Raw genomic sequence first — 20,952 nt, 5'->3', positions numbered from 1 at the left:
GTGTATGTGTATTCTGTGTGTCTATACTGTGTGTGTGTGTATATTGTGTGTCTGTGTGTGTAAACTGTATGTGTGTGTATACTGGGGGCCCCATAATCTCCTATTGCCCGGGGGTCCCATAATCTCCTATTGCCCGGGGGCCCCATTTTCTTATCCTATTGCCCGGGGGCCCCATAATCTCCTATTGCCCGGGGGCCCCATGAGTTGTCAGTCCGCCCCTGCACTAATCCCAAGAGATGACTCTTGGGATTCTCACCAACATCTTTTAACTTTTATCCCTGGGGGTTACTCCTGGGATTTTCACTAAAATGTTTCTTTTTCTAGCGCTGCATTTTTTTTTTTTTTTTTACTTTAGGTACCTATTTACTCTGCGTAACATCGTCTTTCACATTATACAAAAAATAAATAAAAATTGGGCTAACTTTTTAATGTTAAGGTTTTTTTTTTAATTCATGAAAGTGTTTTTTTTCCCCCAAAAAATTGTGTTTGGAAAAACCACTGCACAAATACCGTGTGACATAAAAAATGACAACATCCTCCATTTTATTCTATAGGGTCGCTGCAAAAAAAAAAACAAAAAAAAATATATATATATATATATATATATATATATATATATATATATATATATATAATATATATGTGTGTGTGTGTATATATATATGTATGTATGTTCGGGAGTTCTAAGTACAATATTTATCTGTGTATAAAATGCACCCCAAGTTTAGGAGGGAAGTTTAAGGAAAAAAACTTACTTTAAACATTAACCACTTTCAGACCGGACCATTTTGCTAGCTTAAGACCAGACCCCTTTTTCGCGATTCGGCACTGCGTCACTTTAACTGACAATTGCGCGGTCGTGTGACGTGGCTCCCAAACAAAATTGATGTCCTTTTTTTCCCACAATTAGAGCTTTCTTTTGGTGGTATTTGATCACCTCTGCGGTTTTTATTTTTTGCGCTATAAACAAAAATAGAGCGACAATTTTGAAAAAAAAACGCATTATTTTTTACTTTTTGTTATAATGTCCCCCAAAAATATATAAAAAAAAAATTTCCCCTCAGTTTAGGCCGATACATATTCTTCTACATATTTTTGGTAAAAAAATTGCAATAAGCGATTATTGATTGGTTTGCGCAAAAGTTATAGTGTTTACAAAATAGGGGATAGTTTTATGGCATTTTTATTAATAATTTTTTTTTTACTAGTAATGGCGGCGATCAGCGATTTTTATTGTGACTGCGACATTATGGTGGACACATCGGACATTTTTGACACATTTTTGGGACCATTGTCATTTATACAGCAATCACTGCTATACAAATGCAGTGATTGCTGTGTAAATGACACTGGCAGTGAAGGTGTTAACCAGGGGGTGGCAGTGTAGGGGTTAAGTGTTCCTAGGGGCGTGTTACTAGGGGCGTGTTACTAACTGTGGGGGGCTGAGCTTTGTTTTAGTGAACACTGATCTCTGCTCCAATCACATGGAGCAGAGATCAGCGTCACTTGTTGCTAGGCAGAACGGGGAGATGCTGTTTACATCTAGCATCTCCTCGTTCAGCTGCCCCGTGAGACGATCGCGGGAATCCCCGCGGCAATCGAGTCCGCAGGACCCGCAACCGGACTCACTGGGGTCCTGACCGTCACACAAGCGCACCGGCGGCAGCGCGCACGCGATGGCAGGGCGGCATTTAGAAATGGACGCACCTGTACGCCAATATGCCTGCCCGTGCTATTCTGCCGACGTACATCGGCGTGCGCCGGTCGGGAACTGGTTAAATGCCCATCAATGCAGCCTTATCAGTGTCCATCTGCAGCCTTGTCCATTATTGCACCCTTGCCCAGTGTCTTTGCAGCCTTGTGTCATTGCAGCCTTGCCCAGCCACATTGCAGGCTATTTAAAATTGGCGCTGATCTCCGCTGACTGTGAGCGGAGAGGAGCGAGCGCCGCCAATATACACAAAGCCGAGTGTACTCAGCTAGGCTCGGCTCCTCTCACAGTCCCGCCCCTATGATGGACATAACACAGGTCCAATGGTGGGACTGGGTGTGACTCTGGGTGGTGCCGAGACTAGCCGAGGAACACTCGACTATGTGTATATCGGCGGCGCTCACTCCGCTCCGCTCACAATCAGCAGGGATTGGCGTGTAACGCGCGCCCATGATTTTCCCCCGATTTTAAGGGGAAAAAAGTGTGTGTTATACGCCGATAAATGTGGTAACTTTATAGCAAAAAAAAAAGTCATGTAGAAGCGAAGTGTCAGAAATGACCCGGCACGGTTTGGCGTGGGTGCATTTAAAGCAGGTTTTTAGCGCGTTTCCTGCATTTGCGGTGTGGAAAAATTCAGCATGCTCTATTTTTTAACTGGGCTGAACTGCGCTGCAATGATGTGATCCTTGCCCATAGGATTACCTGGATTTTGGGCTGTTTATACAGTTGGAGTGCCGTTCAAAATGCATCCAACCGTGTTAGGGGGCTCTAACACACTTCTGCCAAATCTGTCAGCATCTAGAACAGGGATATCCAATTAGTGGACCTCCAGCTGTTGCAAAACTACAAGTCCCATCATGCCTCTGCCTCTGGGTGTCATGCTTGGGGCTGTCAGAGTCTTGCTATGCCTCATGGGACTTTTAGTTCTGCAATAGCTGGAGGCTCACTAATTGCATATCCCTGCCCTAGAATGATAGAACATTGAGTCCATCGTCAGGGGCTGTATACAGCGTAGAGCAGGGGTGGTCAACATGAAAATGATAGAGAACTTTACGTGTGACCCCTGACACTGCCAGAGGGCCACACAATAGCAGAATGTTTTTGTGCATCATTGAATGCAATGGAAAAAAAAACAGCATTGGTTCCAGTAACCCCAGTATTAACACCCAGCATGGGTGTCAGTGACCACAACAATAACCCCTAGCATTAGTGTCAGTGACCATAATGATAACCCCCCCAAAAAAACATCATTGGTGTCAGTGACCAGATTACTGACCCCCAGCATTGGTGTCAGTGACCTCAGTAATAACCTCTGGCATTGGTGTCAGTCACCTCAATAATAACTCTCAGCATTGGTGGGAGTGACCACAGCAAAACCTCCAGAACTGGTCAGTAACCACAATAATAATCCCCAGCGTTGATGTCAGTAACCATAACAATAACCCCCTGTATTGGTGTCAGTGACCTCAATATTAGCCCCCAGCATTGGTGTCAGTAACCAAAATATTTACCACCAGGATTGCTGTCAGTGACCATAATAATAATCCAAAGCATTGGTGCCAGTGGCCTCAGAAATTAACCTCCAGTATTGGTTTCAGTGACTATAATAATATTGACCCCCACTATTGGAGTCAGTGACCTCAATATAAATACCCAGCATTGGTGTCATTCACCTCAATAGTAACCCTCTGCATTGGTGTCAGTCACCTCAATAGTAACCCTATGCATTGGTGTCAGTCACCTCAATAATCACCCCCACCATTGGTGTCAGTGGCCCCAATAATCACCCTCAGCATTGGTGTCAGTGATCATAATAATAACCCCCAGCATTGGTGTCAGTGATCATAATAATAAACCCCAGCATTGGTGTCAGTCACCTCAATAATAACCCCCAGCATTGGTGTCAGTCACCTCAATAATAACCTCCAGCATTGGTGTCAGTGAGCAGCATAATAACCCCCAGCACTGGTGTCAGTCACCTCAATATTAGCCCCCAGCATTGGTGTCAGTCATCTCAATAAATACCCCCAGCATTGGTGTCAGTCACCTCAATAATAACCTTCAGCATTGATGCCAGTGATCATAATAACCCAGCATTGGTGTCAGTCACCTCAATAATAACCCCCAGCATTGGTGTCAGTCACCTCAATAATAACCTTCAGCATTGGTGCCAGTGATCATAATAATAACCTTCAGCATTGGTGCCAGTGATCATAATAATAACCCCCAGCATTGGTGTCAGTGATCATAATAATAACCCCCAGCATTGGTGGGAGTGACCACAGCAAAACCTCCAGAACTGGTCAGTGACCACAATAATAATCCCCAGCGTTGATGTCAGTAACCATAACAATAACCCCCTGTATTGGTGTCAGTGACCTCAATATTAGCCCTCAGCATTGGTGTCAGTAACCAAAATATTTACCACCAGGATTGGTGTCAGTGACCTCAATAATAACCCCCAGCACTGTTATCAGTGACCATAATAATAATCCAAAGCATTGGTGCCAGTGGCCTCAGAAATTAACCTTCAGTATTGGTTTCAGTGACTATAATAATATTGACCCCCACTATTGGAGTCAGTGACCTCAGCATTGGTGTCATTCACCTCAATAGTAACCCTCTGCATTGGTGTCAGTCACCTCAATAATCACCCCCAGAATTGGTGTCAGTGGCCCCAATAATAACCCCCAACATTGGTGTCAGTGATCATAATAATAACCCCCAGCTTTGGTTTCAGTGATCATAATAACCCCCAGCATTGGTGTCAGTCACCTCAATAATAACCTTTAGCAGTGGTGACAGTGACCAGTGGCTTCATATGACCTGGAGTGGAGATGTGAGCCGTCTCCATAGAGAATCATTGATTTTTATTTTTTTTCTCCTCCAGCATTTTGGAGCTTCGAACTTCAAGCTACAAAACGCTCAGTTGTGAATTATCATACACAGTATTCGTTTTCTGGGTTCATCTGGCAGTACTGCAGTAGAATGTTTCAAATGTAAGATATTCAGAAGAAAAAAAAAAAAGTTAAATCTTATACAAGGTATCATTCAACCAAAGACTGAGCTTCTTTACACTCCCCTCCCCCAAGGAAGGAGACATAAACTAATAATGTGTTTATAAAAAACACAAGGGAGAGCTACTAAAGAAAATAAACAATTTAGTAGTTACAGGTCAGGAGGTATAAACTAACAAAACTGACAAAATATAAAAAAAAATATATATATATGACATCATAGAATATAATGAATAAAGTGTAATATATATTTAACAAACAAGGACAATCAATAAATAAATTAGTGTAACATAAACACTTAAATAAAAATAAGCATAAACAAATAATAAATAAATTCAATAAATTAATACTAAGTAATAGTAAATAAATAAGTAACCCCTAACCCTTTAAAATAAATAAATAACACCCTAACACAAAATAAATAAATGTATATTCTCATTATTATTATTAATAATAATAATAATATTATTATTATTATTATTATTATTATTATTATTATTATTATTATTATTTCATGATTTTTTTCGGGTTTGGGTGTTTATTATTATTTCTAATAATGTGTTTAAATATTTTTTATAAAGTTAGGGGTTAATTATCATTTAAGTATGTATTATTACACATTATTCATTAATTTTATTTATTCATGATGATTTTTAGATATTATATAATAAATATATATATATACTGTATATAATATAATAAACAAGGACAAGGATTTTGGTTTTCTCAGTTGTTTTTGTGGTTTGCTGTTTTCTGTTTTGAGCTCTTCTGGAGTCTCATAATTCATGGGAGTTTCCTGAGAAGTGTTATTGGGATTTCAGCCATGGAGCTGTTACTGAACATATTCCATCGTTTGTTTTCCAGCTCTGAGTAAAGGAAGGAGGTCTCATGGTTGGTTAGAAGCCGCACCTCATATTTTGAGAAAATCTCAGCCTAATAGTCTTTTTTTGTTTTAATTAAAATGTGCCCCCAGGCAGGCTACAAAATCACTGATCACCATCATTACTAGTAAAAAAAAAAATTTAAAAAAATAATCAAAATGCCATAAAAATATCCCATTGTTTGTAGACAGTATAACTTTTGCGCAAACCAATAAATATAAGTCTTTTTTTTTTAACCAAAAATATGTAGAAGAATATACATTGGGCTAAATTGTAGAATAAATTTGATTTTTTACATTTCTTTATTGGATATGTATTATATGTATTATAGCAGAAAGTAAAAAAAAAACATTATTTTTTCGGGCGCCGGGGCGCCTGAATTACAGAGGCGGGGGGGGGTGTGTTTTTGAAGCACCTAATTAGAACCATAGGCTCTAATAGGCTTCAAAATAGGTGCATGGCGCTCGCAGTCCACCCAGGTGTGTTAGAAAAGTGAATCAATAACACTGAACCGCCTCTTTGCCAATCAGGTGCTTGGGTCTGTTACCCATCACCTGATTGGGCTGAAACGACCGGCACTGTGATTGGACACCTATCAGGAGAAGAGGACGGGAGGAGATGCATGGGGGACACTGCTCGCCGCAGTCACCCGCTGCCCCACGAGACAGGGTAAGTGCCGGGCAGACCTAGAGCGGGCTGGGGGTCACAGTGGCGGAATTCGATGGCACAGTGGCGCCATTTGATGGGCACAGTGTTGGTATTTGATGGGCACAGTGGCAACATTCGATGGCACAGTGGCTTTATTTGATGGGCACAGTGACTGCGTTTTGATGTGCACAGTGGCTGCATTTGATGGCAGAGTGGCTGCATTTGATGGCACAGTGGCTGCATTTGATGGCACAGTGGCTGCATTTGATGGCACAATGGCAGCATTTGATGGCACAGTGGCTGCATTTGATGGGCACAGTGGCTGCATTTGATGGGCACAGTGGCTGCATTTGATGGGCACAGTGGCTGCATTTGATGGGCACAGTGGCAGCATTTGATGGGCACAGTGGCGGGATTTGATGGCACAATTGCAGCATTTGATGGACACAGTGGCTGCAATTGATGGGCACAGTGGCTGCATTTGATGGGCACAGTGGTGGGATTTGATGGGCACAGTGGCTGCATTTGATGGGCACAGTGGCTGTAATTGATGGGCAAAGTGGCAGCATTTGATGGGCACAGAAGATGCATTTTGATGGCACAGTGGCTGCAATTGATGGGCACAGTGGCTGCGTTTGATGGGCACAGTGGCTGCAATTGATGGGCAAAGTGGCAGCATTTGATGGCCACAGTGGCTGCGTTTGATGGCACAGTGACTGCAATTGATGGGCACAGTGACTGCGTTTGATGACACAGTGGCTGCAATTGATGGGCACAGTGGCTGCATTTGATGGGCACAGTGGCTGCATTTGATGGGCACAGTGGCTGCATTTGATGGACACAGTGGCTGCAATTGATGGGCACAGTGGCTGCGTTTGATGGACACAGTGGCTGCAATTGATGGGCACAGTGGCTGCGTTTGATGGGCACAGTGGCTGCGTTTGATGGACACAGTGGCTGCAATTGATGGGCACAGTGGCTGCGTTTGATGGACACAGTGAGGCTGCAATTGATGGGGTTTTTTTCAGAATTTTTCCGTTTATTTGTGCCCCCCCCCCCAAAAAAAAAAATGTTGAGCACCAGCTGCCACTGCAGCTGGATGGATGCTGTAATGTACCTGATGGTGGAGCCGGAAACATTGGGCAAGTCCTCTCTTACAGCCCTGACTCTGGAATTCCTGGTAAGGTAACATGGAACACAGGGGCACAGAGTGGCACAAGTGCCCGGTAAGTCTCTCGCTGGCGGGTGCTGGTGTGCACCTGGAATGTAGGGATGGCAGGACCTGTCACACTGGCAGAAGGACTGGAGCCAGAGGAGAGTGCAGGAAGGCAGGTGTAGGATGGGCACAAGACAGAGTCAGATGGTTAAGGTCGGCAACTAGTGAGCAGAGCAGGTTCAAGCGGCAGGAAGGAGAGTAATCCGGAGTCAGGCCAAGGACGGTAAAAGCAGGATGGGTGAGCAGAAAGAAGCGTAATCCACAGACAAGCCAGGGGTCAGTACAGGCAGCGTTTAGGCAAAGTCAGGGCAGATCATGTCGGTAACAGATCAACAAGAACATGGGAATGTAGTGGGCCAAATGGCACTGACACACTACACTAGTGCAGTTTAAATGGCACCCATTCATGCAGGTACGCGCGACACCCCCAATCTGGCATGGGTAGGGCTTCTCACACCAGTGCGCCTGCGTACAGGAATGTTCCTTTCCTGACAGATGCCGACAATATTGTTGGGATCCTTCCAGAGCCTGGAGTGGCTCTGCTGCATAAGCAGATGTTGAAACAATGGTGCCAAGGACCAGTCCACCACCAGAGCATAAGGGGTATCACCTGCCAAAGGAGGGAAGGATCATGTAAGTTAAAGAGCAAATACCCTCTCCTAGACTAAACAAACAGGTAATCCTTGCAGTGCAAGGGCAATAGACAGCTATCTGCTGATTCTGGCTCATTTTAACCTACCTGATCCTCCAATCCCTCGGCAGGTGGCACGCTCTTATGCTCCAGTGGTGGATTGTCCCTCAAAGTCGCCATGTCTGATGTAAGGCTGTGAACCTTGCATTGGTCTTGATGATGTCAGAAATTTAGATTGATGGCGCATGGGGGGAGAAGACTTTGTGGGGACAGGTCTAACGGTATAAAGGAGCAGAGGACCAGGTCATTTGAGTATCATGGCCAGGGCTCAAGTCCTGCGGGAATGCATGGGAACGGAATTCCTGTAGTTTTCCCACAACAGGAACTCAGTTCCCGTTAGCAGCCGCGTCCTGCAAGACTTTGAAGTATGCAAGCTGTGTGGAAGGTGCTACACCAGCAGCTGCCAACACAGCTCACAATAGTAAGTGCCGCACACCTGAACATTCAGGCATTGCCAGTAGGGGGCCCCATGACAGCTTCATCTTCGATCTACCTGTCAATCACAGCTAGCTGACGGGTAGATCAGGTCCCTGCTGCTAAAAGCTGCTAATTTAGTCAGACCTCTCGTGATGCGCTCCTCCCTATCGGCCCCTCCTGATTTTCTGTCTCCTCATCTTCCCCACCCCCAGTTTCCTGCATACTTGTGTGTCCCGCTGAATACCCCCCCCCCCCTCTATCTTCAGTGCCATATGATGAGAGAACCCAGAGGAGGAGCACAGCTATTCTGCTCACAGGACATGCAGGGAGAGAGGTGATCTGAGGGAGGAACATCAGTTTGGGGTGGTAAGCTGAGCACAATACCTTGAAAGAATTATTTGACGGGGGTCCGTTCACATTTCTCACATTACAGTACCAACATCCCGAAGATAATAATGGGTATAGACATTTTGGAGGTAAGGGACTTTACGGTACCAATAGATCAAACACAATACATATAATAAAAAATATATATTTATTCGTACATACAAAAATTCCTCAGGCACATAAAAACTAACATTTGTTTCAATTCCTTATGGTCTATAACAGAAACCTGATACAAAAAAGCAGGCAACATTCTATCATAAACCAATATATTCTCCGTCCCAATATGTTCAACATGTTTCGCCTTAAGCGGCTTCCTCAGGAACAAGGGACTAGGAGTATCCAAACCACAAAGAACGGATATAATACAATCTAAATATACATAAAAAAAAAAAATACATAAATATCACAATAATCAATGATAGAAGCAATATACAAATGACACTAAAGCCGCGTACACACGGGCGGACTGTCTGGCCAACTTAGTCCGTCGAAACACATTTCAGCGGACAGTCCGCTCGTGTGTGGGCTTCAACTGACTTTTTCAGCGTGCAGTCTGGCGGACTAAGTATTTCGGAATTTCCGTAATATTGTCCGTCAGACTTTGGTTTCAGTGGACAATCCGCTCGTGTGTAGGCTAGTTGGACGGACTAAGTATGGCGCATGCACTCAGAAAGGATTTACACAGCGAAAGGTTGCATTGCTGTGTATTGGACTTCCTATTTCTAGTCCCGTCGTACGTGCTGTACACGTCATCATGCAAACTTTCGACGGACTGTTTTGCATCCGTGTGTGGTCAAGTCCGTTCATTCGAAAGTAGGACGGACTGTCCGTCGGATTGTCTGACGGACTAAGTTGGCCATACAGTCCGCCCGTGTGTACGCGGCTTTAAAGTGGTTGTAAACCCTTACAACACACTTTGACCTACAGGTAAGCCTAGATTAAGGCTTACCTGTAGGTCCAAGAAATGGATATTTGCCCAAAGACAGGCACCGCTGTCTACGGCGCATGCGCCGTAGACAGCGGCACGCAGGCACACTGAGCGCGGCATCGTCAACGATGAAGATGCCGCACGTGTCGGCTCCTGTGCACATGCGCGGGAGTGACGTCATCGCGGCTTCGCCGAATGACAGCGGCGGAGCTGCGAGACCCCACCAAGAAGATGCATGCGCCGGACTACAGGGGACAGCGGTGACATCGCTGGCTCCTGTGTCAGGTAAGTGACACATAATGGACTACTATGCAATGCATAGTAGTCCATTATGCTTTGCCTTTGCAGGGAATGAAAGAGGAAGTAACACTCATCAGGGTTTACTTTCTCTTTAAGAAAATATACAAATAATACTTGCAAGTGTGTGGCACAGAAAAAAAAGGGGGTTTTTCTTTTCTTTTTTCCTTCCTTTATGATGAGAACCCCGCAGATAGAAAAACCTCTCCCACGCTTCTGCAATGCTAAAATGTAGAATAGTCCCCTTACCCCAAAACAAAGGGGGGAGATCAACACATTAGGGGGGTTAATTCCCATCAACAAGGATCCCCATCACTCCTATTGCATGCGATGCCGGACACGGTCCAAATGAATGGCCAGATAGCCCGTAGAGAGGGTTACAATTCCTACATGTGTCTCTGAAAAATATACGAATTAATACCTGGAAGAGCAACAGAATTTTCAAGGTTCAACTTAAACTGTGTAAATAAAGAAATAGAGGCAGAGGGGATCCCCAGCCAGGTTAACATTAAGGGGCCACACCTACCTCCCTCTCAGAAGACTTGAACAATAGTCGGTTTAAAACACGAAGCTCGGGTTAAAGATTAGAACCTACAGATCATAAAAATCCACAAAATCGAATGAAAAAAGAAACATCCAGCATAAACATAGCAATCTCAGTGTTACTGTGGTAATATATTCCAATAAAGCCCCAAACAAATACACTCTCACCTATACAGGTGCTGAGTTACTGATGCTTAACTTCACAAATTTTCCCAAAGGTGGAGAAGGGAAGGAGATGAGGAGGGGGGGGGGGGGGGTTGTTTTTTTCACCCCACCTGGGCTTATAACCCACACCTCCAGACACGGCAATCCCACAACACCAAAACAAAGTCAGCTCAGGCCAAACGTTCAATCTGTGTATCTAAGTTGGAAATACAAAGACCATAGGACATGTATAAGTACACCTCCAGTCCTGAAATAGGCAGACTCCTTACAACAAGAAAAAACACAAAGGGGTTGTACCCCCTAAACTACATAAATTTTATTTTACCTATCAGATGTCCACGTACATAATCCCGAGCTCCAAAACACTCCCGGTTTGTCACATTTCTCAAGGAAAAAAAGTCTTTTAAAATCACTTTAAATTGTCGGCTCCCGTAATACAGAGAACACTCAATGAGTGTTCTCTGCATTACAGAGCCGACAATTCATTCATTGATAAAAAAATTTTAAAAAAAGCATGGGGTTCCCCTAAATTCAATTACCAGGCCCTTTAGGTCTGGTATGGATATTAAGGGGAACCCCGTGTCAAATAAAAAAAAAATTGATGTGGGCGTCCCCCTAAATAAAGACCCTTCAGGTCTGGTATGGATATTAAGGGGAACCCCGCATCAAATTAAAAAAAAATGTGCGTGGGGGTCCCCCTAAAAATCCATACCAGACCCTTTATCCGAGAACGCAACCTGGCAGGCCACAGAAAAAGAGGGGGAAACTAGAGAGCGCCCCCCCCCCTCCTGTACCGTACTAGGCCACATGCCCTCAACATTGGGAGGATGCTTTGGGGGTCTGTGACCCCTCAAAGCACCATGTCCCCATGTTGATGGGGACAAGGGCCTCGTCCCCACAACCCTGGCCGGTGGTTGTGGGGGTCTGCGGGCGGGGGGCTTATCAGAATCTGGAAGCCCCCTTTAACAAGGGGAACCCCAGATCTCGGCCCCCCCCCCCCGTTTGAAATGGTAAGGGTGTACTTGCATATTAGCCTTTAAAATTAGCACTTTAGATTCCTCCCATAGACTTGTATAGGGTGTTCATAATGTTTGCAAATTTGCCGCAAACACCCCAAATTGTTCACTGTTCGCTGAACAGGAAATGTTCGAGTCAAACATGAGTTCGACTCGAACTCGAAGCTCATCCCTATTGATGGGAATTAACCCCCCTAATGTGTTGATCTTCCCCCTTTGTTTTAGCCTTGCAGAAGGGTGGGAGAGGTTTTTCTATCTGCGGGGTTCTCATCATAAAGGAAGGAAAAAATAAAAGAAAAAAAAACTTTTTTTTTTTTTTCTGTGCCACACACTTGCAAGTATTTATTTGTATATTTTCTTAAGTGTCATTTGTATATTGCTTCTATCATTGATTATTGTGATATTTATGTAATTTTGTTTTTTTCTTTTTTTATGTGTATTTAGATTGTATTATATCCGTTCTTTGTGGTTTGGATACTCCTAGTCCCTTGTTCCTGAGGAAGCCTCTTAAGGCGAAACATGTTGAACGTATTGGGATGGAGAATATATTGGTTTATGATAGAATGTTGCCTGCTTTTTTGTATCAGGTTTCTGTTATAGACCATAAGGAATTGAAACAAATGTTAGTTTTTATGTGCCTGAGGAATTTTTGTATGTACGAATAAATATATATTTTTTATTATATGTTTTGTGTTTGATCTATTGGTACCGTAAAGTCCCTTACCTCCAAAATTTCTATGAGCACAATACCTGGCAAAGTTTAATGCCAGGATGGAAGTTTATGTGGAAATATGTGAAGGGTTGGAATAGCAGCGAGTGTGTGTTGGAGCCCCTGCAGAGTTTGCAGCCCCCCCCCCCCCAAGCTAATATACATCTCCTAAGCAGGAACACATCACTATCTCCCCAGCATTCTGTCCAGATAATGTGCAGTTCATTTATCACCTTTCATTTAACCCTGTGTTGTCCAAACTCTGTTCAATGAAAAGTGTAAACTCACCACATAAACACTCTATATACAAAATAACATTCCCCAATAAAGATCAGAACATGATGTTCACATTTGCATGGAAGCACAATGGAATGAATGACGATTATTTAGAGAATTACCGGATTTATTTTTATTGAGGATTGTTTTTTTTTTTTATGTACTAACAGTTAAGCTTCATACACACAATACGAAAATTGGATGAAAAATACCACTTTTGAATCGTTTGTGCATATGAGGGTATAATTTTTTTTTTTTTTGGTGGGCGAGTGGATCTTGGGTGGGAGTTCCCACACTTTTTTCCCCAGGACTTGACCCCTGATCATGGCCCCACCCCTGAGGGGATGTCATCATTGCACCCTTTACTGACAGTCTGCTGAAGCAGAGAACACTGAAAATGGCATTGGAGCCACTTTCTGCATCAGCAGAGGAGTCCCCCGACTGGTGTAGAGACACATCTGAAAAAATCTTAAATGATTAAGTATAAAATATTAATAAATGAATAAAGAAAAACATACTGTGTGGGGGCACCCCCTCCCATTGGTCCTGTCCCCACACCCCCTCCCAATCACAGCCTGCCTCTGGCACACACCCCCTCCCAATCACAGCCTGCCCTGGCACACACCCCCTCCCAATCACAACCTGCCCTGGCACACACCCCCTCCCAATCACAGCCTGCCCTGGCACACACCCACTCCCAATCACAGCCTCCCTCTTGCACACACCCCCTCCCAATCACTGTCTACTTCTAGCATACATCTCCTCCCAATCACAGCCTACCTCTGGAACACATCCACTCCCAATCACAGCCTGCTTATGGCACACAGCTCTTCCCAATCACAGCCTCCCTCTGGCACACACCCCTCCCAATCACAGCCTGTCTCTGGCACACACCCCCTCCCAATCACAGCCTTTCTCTTGCACACACCCCCACCCAATCACAGTCTCCATCTGGCATACACCCCCTCCCAATCACAGCCTGCCTTTGGCACAAACCTCCTCCCAATCACAGCCTCCTTCTAGCACACACTTTCTCCCAATCACAGCCTACTTCTAGCATACATCTCCTCCAAATCACAGCCTACCTCTGGAATACACCCCCTCCCAATCACAGGCTCCCTCTTGCACACACCTCCTGCCAATAACATGCCATCTCTGGCACACACCCCTTTCCAATAAGCCTGCCTCTGGCACACCTCCCCTCCCAATCACAGGCTCCCTCTGGCACACACCCCCTGCCAATCACATGCCATCTCTGGCACACACCCACTTCCAATCACAACCAGGCTCTGGCATACCCCTCCCAATCACAGCCTTGCTATGGCACACTCCTCCTTGCAATCACAGCCTGCTTCTGGCACACACCTCTTCCCAATCACAGGCCCCCTCTGGCACCCCCCCCCCCAATCACAGGCTCCCTTGGGCATACAACCCCCTCCCAATCACAGGCTCCTTCTGGCACACCCCCCCTCCCAATCACATGCCATCTCTGGCACACACCCACTTCCAATCACAACCAGGCTCTGGCATACCCCTTCCCAATCACAGTCTCCGTCTGGCATACACCCCCTCCCAATCACACCTCTTCCCAATCACAGCCTGCCACTGGCACACACCCCCTCCCAATCACATGCCATCTCTGGCACACACCCACTTCCAATCACAACCAGGCTCTGGCACCCCCTTCCCAATCACAGCCTACCACTGGCACACCCCCCTCCCAATCACAGCCTCTCTCTGGCACGCATGCCCTCCCAATCACAGCCTCCCTCTGGCACACACCTCTTCCCAATCACAGCCTGCTTCTGGCACACACCTCTTCCCAATCACAGCCTCCCTCTAGCAAACATCCCCTCCCAATCACAGGCTGCTTCTGGCACACACCCCTATCCAATCACAGCCTGCATCCTGACTGGGACTGAACAGACTCTGGAATACAGGCACATGGTGTGTCTGCACAGTGTCCTGTAACCCTGCCCGCCCCACCACGATCAGGAAGAAGAGATGCATGGTCACATGACAGAAAATGCTTTTTGGTGTTGAATGAAAAAAAGGCTTTTGTAAATATATGTAATTAGAATAATAATTTTAGTGCCATTTTAAGGCACTTAAGGACCGCCTCACGCCGATGTATGTTGGCAGAATGGCACAACTGGGCACAAGCACATACCTGTACGTTGCTTTTTAAGTGCCCAGCTGTGGGTCAGGAGCGTGCCACCGGTGGCGTGCTCCCAACCCGGTCCTGAGCTCTGTAACAATGGGTCACAGAGCTGAAGAATGAGGAAAGGTCTGTGTAAACAAACCTCTCCCCGTGCTTCCTAGTGAGCCTGTCACCGATCGTCTCTTCCCTTTTATAGGAAAGGACGATCAGTGACGTCACGTGCCAGGCCACGCCCCTCTACAACGTCATACACAACACCTATACTGCCCCCAGGTGGTTAACTCCTTCACTGCCAGTGTCATTTACACAGGAATCACTGCATATAAATAGCACTGATTGCTGTATAAATGACAATGGTCCCAAAAATGTGTCAAAAATATCCGATGTGTCCGCCACAATGTCGCAGTCACAATAAAAATCGCTGATCGCCGCCATTACTAGTAAAAAAAAAATAATAAAAATGCTATAAAACTATAAATAAATACATTTTTAACTTAAAGCGGAGGTCCACCCTAAAGTGGACCTTCCTCTCATCGGAACCCTCCCCCCCTCCGGTGCCACAATCGGCACCTTTCAGGGGGGAGGGGGGTGTAGTTACCTGGATAATCCAGGTAACTACACCCACTTCCGGGATAGCTCTCTGCGGAAAGGGGCGTAACTTACGCCCCTTTCCGCAAGTGCCCGCCCCTTCCCGCAAGTGCCCCGCTGCCTGCTGGGCTCCATTTCCTGATTCCCATACCCAAGATGGCGGCGGCAGGACCCGACAGACGACCTAGAGATCGGCTTCGGGTGCCGACATCGCGGGCGCGCTGGACAGGTAAGTGTCATTATTTTAAAAGTCAGCAGCTGCAGTATTTGTAGCTGCTGGCTTTTAAAAAAAAAAAAAAAAAACGCGGAGTCCCGGTGGACTCCCGGTGGACTCCCGCTTTAAAAACTTTTGCGAAAACCAATCAATAATCGCTAATTGCGATTTTTTTTTTATTTTTTTTTTTTTTTTTTTACCAAAAATATGTAGAAGAATAAACTGAGGAAAAAAAAAGTTTTTTTTAATATATTTTTTGGGGATATTTATAGCAAAAAGTAAAAAATATTGCATTTTTTTCAAAATTGTCGCTCTATTTTTGTTTATAGCGCAAAAAATAAAAACCGCAGGGGTGATCAAATACCACCAAAAGAAAGCTCTATTTGTGGGAGAAAAAGGACGTCAATTTTGTTTGGGAGCCACGTCACATGACCACGCTAATGGTCAGTTAAAGCGACGCAGTGCCGAATCGCAAAAAGTGCTCTGGCCAGGAAGGGGGGTAAATCCTTCCAGGGCTGACGTGGTTACTAATCCGCCTCACGCCGTGTCAGCTGTTATCGTTTTATATATTCAGGACATGCTGTGAAATTGACTCTCGGGGACGGCTAAACTCAGGTCAGTATTGTGATCGCCCCTCCCCCCCCCATCCTGTGGTCTTCCTCTTCTATGGTTATAGTGGAGTTTTCGAGTGTTTCACGGGGGAGGTCAGGAAATTCCACAGGAACTCTCCTCATACCGGAATGTTAAGTGTATTTTTTTATTTTTTTTATTTTGCTTTTCTAAACCGTTACATATCCTACAGGAAACATTTAACCCCTTCAGCCCCCCTCACTGTACATTCCCCTCCAGAGCAATTATTACATTTCGGCTATGGGCCCGTCTATTCAAAAAAGTAATGTATACACTATATTGTCAAAAGTATTGGGACACCTTCCTTTACACACACACACAGGAACTTTAATGGCATCCCAGTCTTGGTCCGTCTGGTTCAATATTGAGTTGGCTCCGCCCTTTGCAGCTATAACAGCTTCAACTCTTCTGGGAAGGCCGTCCACAAGGTTTAGGAGTATGTCTATGGGAAGAGCATTTGTGAAGTCAGGCACTGATGATGGACGAGAAGGCCTGGCTCGCAGTCTCCGCTGTAATTCATCCCAAAGGTGTTCTATCGGGTTGAGGTCAGGACTCTGTGCAGGCTAGACAAGTTCATTCACCCCAAACAGACCTTGCTTTGTGCACTGGTGCGCAGTCATGTTGGAACAGGAAGGGGCCGTCCCCAAACTGTTCCCACAAAGTTGGGAGCATGGAATTGTCCAAAATGTCTCAGTATGCTGATTCCTTAAGAATTCACTGCAACTAAGGGGCCAAACCCAACCCCTGAATAACAACCCCCACACCATAATCCCCCCTCCACCAAATGATTTGGACCAGTGCACAAAGCAAGGTCCATAAAGACATGGAGGAGGGAGTTTAGGGTGGAGAAACGTGACTGTCCTGACCGCAACCCCATAGAACACCTTTGGGATGAATTAGAGCAGAGACTGCAAGCCAGACCTTCTTGTCCAACATCAGTGCCTGACGTCAGAAATGCTCTTCTGGAAGAATGCTCATACATTCCCATAGACACCCTCCTAAACCTTGTGGACGGCCTTCCCAGAAGAGTTGAAGCTGTTATAGCTGCAAAGGGCGGAGCCAACTCAATATTGAACCCTACGGACCAAGACTGGGATGCCATTAAACTTCATGTGCGTGTAAAGGCAGGTGTCCCAATACTTTTCACAATATAGCGTATAAGTGATTGGGACAGTGGTCGGTAATGACACAGCAGCCACTGCTTCCTTAGCAACCACTGACAGCATTGCCCATATATGGCCATGTTTAGGTAATGATGTAACCACGCCCCCCCCAGGCACACTGGCAGCATTTCATGGGCACACTGGCAGCATTTAATGGGCATACTGGCAGCATTTGATGGGCATACTAGCAGCGTTTAATGGGCACACTGGCAGCATATGCTGGGCAGTTGGGCACACTGGCAGCATTTAATGGGCACACTGGCAGCATTTGATGGGCATACTAGCAACATATAATGAGCAGTTGGGCACAATGGCAGCATATGATGGGCAGTTGGGCTCACTGGCAGCATTTGATGGGCAGTTGGGCACATTGACAGTGTTTGGATACACTGGCAGCATATGATGGGCAGTTGGGCACACTGGTAGCATTTGATGGGCACACTGGCAGCGTTTGGCACAGTGGCAGCATTTGTTGAGCACAGTGGCTGCGTTTTTTGGGCACAGTGGCTGTGTTTGTTCGGCACAGTGGCAGCATTTGATGGCACAGTGGCAGTGTTTGATGGCACAATGAGCTTATCCCTACATATGACTCCCAGGCATTGCTGTGCGCATACCTCCCAACTGTCCCGGATTTCGAGGGACTGTCCCGGATTGGGGACCCTCATTCCTCCTCATCTGTCCCTCATTTTGGTCGGATCTGTATAGTTGTATATAAAATGCACTTTTTTATCTTTCAAAAAGTGTTTCCTATTGCTAAACCTTTCATCCGATTTCTAAATGGTTGCATTTGTACATTTTAAAAGCCAATATAAAGGAATAGTAGTGGTAAAAAAAAAAAAAAGCTCTTGTGGATTTAATGAACCTTTTTTTTGGGTTAATTCTCCTTTAAGGGGGTGTGGCAGGGGGGCGTGTCCTATGCCTGCATACGTTTGCTGGTAGGCGTCCCTCATTCTCATCTCATAATGTTGGGAGGTGTGGGGTGACTTCATTTTCTTGATATGATCCTCTACCTTACTACACCGTTCCAGGAAGGTTGTTTCCTCTTTTAGGGATCATTTCTGCCACTCACAAGAGATGTATGTTAATATACATTACATTATAATACATCTTGGTTGGATTGCAGTAGCTGTGACACACTAATAGCCTCTAATGGGCTCTATGAGGCCGGGAAGCTGATGGGGTTTTATCCACAACTCATTACAGGAGTAATGAACGCCGAATGTGCGACGGATAAAGACGGAACATTTGCACTTAAAGCATTTATCCTTTTCTTAGTAGCTCCTTCTTGAATTATGTTCTCTGCAGAGTTGTTGATAAAGATCTGCGCTTAACCACTTAAGGACCGAGCCTCCTTTTTTTTAGATTTGTTGTTTGCAAGTTAAAAACAGTTTCTTTTTTTTTTGCTAAAAAATTACTTAGAACCCCCCCCCCCCCCCCCCAAACATTCTACATTTTTTTATTCTAACACCATATAGAATAAAATGGCGGTCGTTGCACACCGTATTTGCACAGCGGTCTTACAAGCGCACTTTTTTTTAAAAAAAAAATACAAATTTTTTAATTAAAAAATAAGACAACAGTAAAGTTAGCCCAATTTTTTATTTTTTTTTAATATTGTGAGAGATAATGTTACGCCGAGTAAATTGATACCCAACACGTCACGCTTAAAAAACTGCGCCCCGCTCGCGGAATGGCGACAAACTTTTTTAACCTTAAAAATCTCCGTAGGCGACGTTTAAAAAATTCTACAGGTTGCATGTTTTGAGTTACAGAGGCAGTCTAGGGCTGGAATTATTGCTCTCGCTCTACCGATCGCGGCGATATCTCACATGTGTGGTTTTAACACGTTTTCATACGTGGACGCTACTCACTCAAATGTTTTTTTTCTTATTTATTTTACCTTTTATTATTTATTTTTACACTGTTTAAAAAAAAAAAAAAGTGTCACTTTTATTCCTATTACAAATAATGTAAGACAATAGAAAAGTTAGCCCAATTATTATTATTTTTTTATATTGTGAAAGATAAGGTTACGCCGAGTAAATTGATACCCAACATGTCATGCTTCAAAATTGCGCCCCGCTCGCGGAATGGCGACAAACTTTTACCCTTAAAAATCTCCGTAGGCAACGTTTAAACAATTCTACAGGTTGCATGTTTTGAGTTAGGCCGCGTACACACGCGCGGACTGTTTGCCCAACCTTGTTCGTCAAACAGTTTCGGCAAACAGTCCGCTCAAAATTTGCATGAGCGGACTTGCCCACACACGAGCGGACTGTTTCAGCGAACTGTTTGACAAACAGTTCGCTCAACTTTTGAAATGAACGGACTCGCCCACGTAAGGAGGAGGCAAATCCGCCCATTTCGAGCGCGTGTACAGGTAGGCGGGGCCCGCGAAGGAGACGTCGCGGGCTCCGCCGCCTGGAATGGGCTTAAAGGGGAACCCCAACGCCGAAAAAAATCGGCGTGGGGGTTCCCCCAAAGTCCACACCAGACCCTTGTCCGAGCACGCTACCCGGCCGGCCAGGAAAGGGGGGCGAGCGAGCGCGCCCCCCCTCCTGAGCCTTACCAGGCCGCGTGCCCTCAACATGGGGGGTGCCTTGGGGAAGGGGGGGCCGCGCGGCCCCCCCACCCCAAAGCACCTTGTCCCCATGTTGATGAGGACAAGGGCCTCTTCCCGACAACCCTGGCCGTTGGTTGTCGGGGTCTGCGGGCGGGGGGCTTATCGGAATCCGGGAGCCCCCTTTAAGAAGGGGGCCCCCGGATACCGGCCCCCCACCCTATGTGAATGAGTATGGGGTACAATGTACCCCTACCCATTCACCTGTGAAATAAAGTACAAAAAAAAACACAACACAGGGAAAAAATATTTTATTGCACAGCTCCGGGGGTCTTCCGTCTTCGGGGGTCTTCTCGCCGGACTCCTCCGCTATCTGTGTGTAGCTCTTTTACTAGCGGAGGAGTCCGGCTTTCTTCCTCCCCGCCGCCGGCCTCTTCTCCCGACTTCGGGGGTCTTGTCCCCCTCTTCGGTTCTTCTGCCGGGCCACCGCGCCTTCTTGTAGCTCTTTTACAGGCGGTGGCCCGGTCTTCTGTCGCCGCTGTCGTCGCCGCCGCCTTCCGTTCTTGTTCTTCTTCTTGTTCTTCTTCTTCTGGAGATGTTGACTCGACGAGCTCTCCGGCCAGAATGCCAGGGACACGCTCCGCTGCCACTTATATAGTGACAATGGGGCGGTGTCACATGGTATATGTCACATGGGTTGGTCACATGGTGACCCCGCCCCCTTACGATGTCAT

The sequence above is a fragment of the Lithobates pipiens genome, unplaced genomic scaffold (genome assembly GCF_037356315.1).
Source record: "Lithobates pipiens isolate NorthernLeopardFrog02 unplaced genomic scaffold, aLitPip1_a1.2 Scaffold_22, whole genome shotgun sequence".
NCBI classification, from domain to species: Eukaryota; Metazoa; Chordata; class Amphibia; order Anura; family Ranidae; genus Lithobates; species Lithobates pipiens.
The sequence above is the reverse complement of the archived record's forward strand: the minus strand, read 5'-3'. Positions refer to the sequence as shown.